Source organism: Salvelinus fontinalis, unplaced genomic scaffold (genome assembly GCF_029448725.1).
Source record: "Salvelinus fontinalis isolate EN_2023a unplaced genomic scaffold, ASM2944872v1 scaffold_0056, whole genome shotgun sequence".
NCBI classification, from domain to species: domain Eukaryota; kingdom Metazoa; phylum Chordata; class Actinopteri; order Salmoniformes; family Salmonidae; genus Salvelinus; species Salvelinus fontinalis.
In genome coordinates this window covers 70,890-73,208 of record NW_026600265.1, presented here as the reverse complement: position 1 = coordinate 73,208, position 2,319 = coordinate 70,890, and positions in this window count along the sequence as shown.

Here is a 2,319-nt window from a genome sequence, read left to right as displayed (position 1 = left end):
GCTGATTCAACTTGTTAGCCAGGGTTCGTGAAGATAACCAAGAATTTACAACTTTCAGATGAGACTGAAATAAGGTGACGATTAATATTGACTGATATTGATGTAAAATATTACTAGGTCTTTAAGAGTTTATTCGGAAGATAAAAGCTCTAAATATTATTTCATGGTGCCCCGACTTTCTAGTTAATTACATTTACATGATTAGCTCATTCAGGTAATATTAATTACAGAGAAAGGATTTTATAGAACAGCATGTCATATCACTTAATCCGGCATAGCCAAAGACACGACAAATGGATAGTAACAGTGTTGGGGTACCAACGTAATGGTAGAATGGATAGTAACAGTTTTGGGGTACCAACCTAATGGTAGAATGAATAGTAACAGTGTTGGGGTCCCAACCTAATGGTAGAATGGATAGTAACAGTGTTGTGGTACCAACCTAATGGTAGAATGGATAGGAACAGTGTTGGGGTACCAACCTAATGGTAGAATGGATAGTAACAGTGTTGGGGTACCAACCTAACGGTAGAATGGATAGTAACAGTGTTGGGGTACCAACCTAATGGTAGAATGGATAGTAACAGTGTTGGGGTACCAACCTAATGGTATAATGGATAGTAACAGTGTTGGGGTACCAACCTAATGGTAGAATGGATAGTAACAGTGTTGGGGTCCCAACCTAATGGTAGAATGGATAGTAACAGTGTTGGGGTACCATCCTAATGGTAGAATGGATAGTAATACTCCTATTCAAACATACCTGATCCTAGATCGACACTCCTCCTCAACGTTTAGGTTTACACTGAATGCTCTCTCTCAAGACATCAGTCGGGAAGTTAAAGCTTGGTCACAAATGGGTCTTCCAAATGGGTCTTCCAAAAATGGACAATGACCCCAAGCATACTTCCAAAGTTGTGGCAAAATGGCTTAAGGACAACAAAGTCAAGGTATTGGAGTGACCATCACAAAGCCCTGACCTAGAAAATTTGTGGGCAGAACTCGCGTGTGTGAGCAAGGAGGCCTAAAAACCTGACTCAGTTACACCAGCTCTGTCAGGAGGAATTGGCCAAAATTCCCCCAACTTAATGTGGGAAGCTTGTGGAAGGCTCCCTGCAACGTTTGACCCAAGTTAAACATAATTTAATGCTACCAAATACTAATTGAGTGTATGTAAACTTCTGACCCAATGGGAATGTGATGAAAGAAAAAAAAGCTGAAAGAAATAATTCTCTCTACTATTATTCTGACATTTCACATTCTTAAAATAAAGTGGTGATCCTAATTTACCTAAGACAGGGAATTTTTACTAGGAATAAATGTCAGGAATTGTGAAAAACTGAGTTTAAATGTATTTGGCCAAGGTGTATGTAAACTTCCGACTTCAACTGTATGTGAAGTAACCAATCAGAAAGCTAATTGATGGCCGGTAAACCAATCAGAAAGCTAGTTTATGCCGTATTAACCTAAGTGGTCTTGGTGATACCAACCCTCCTCTCAGAGAGCTACTGGGTCTGCAGGCTTTTGCTTCAGCCCTGCTGTAATACACCTCATTCTGCCAGTCAAGGTTCTGATCAGACTGATTAGTAGAATCAGGTGTTAGAGCAGGGTCGGAGCAGAAGCCTGCACGGCCAGTAGTATCTCTCCAGGAGTAGGGTTGGCCGTCCCGTTTTAATTCAACATATTCCTCTATCTCCATGGTTACCCCCTGATCATGAACCTTGACCTTTACTGATCAGCCAAAGCTCTACCAAATGGCATCCTATTCACTATACAGAGCCCAATGGGCCCTGGTCTAAAGTAGTGCACTACATAGGGAATAGGGCCCTGGTCAAAAATGCACATTTGTGGCCTGCTGGAGGTCATTTTGCAGGGCTCTGGCAGTGCTCCTCCTTGCACAAAGGCGGAGGTAGCGGTCCTGCTGCTGGGTTGTTGCCCTCCTACGGCCTCCTCCACGTCTCCTGATGTACTGGCCTGTCTCCTGGTAGCACCTCCATGCTCTGGACACTACGCTGACAGACACAGCAAACCTTCTTGCCACAGCTCGCATTGATGTGCCATCCTGGATGAGCTGCACTACCTGAGCCACTTGTGTGGGTTGTAGACTCTGTCTCATGCTACCACTAGAGTGAAAGCATTCAAAAGTGACCAAAACATCAGCCAGGAAGCATAGGAACTGAGAAGTGGTCTGTGGTCACCACCTGCAGAACCACTCCTTTATTGGGGGTGTCTTGCTAATTGCCTATAATTTCCACCTTTTGTCTATTCCATTTGCACAACAGCATGTGAAATTTATTGTCAATCAGTGTTGCTTCCTAA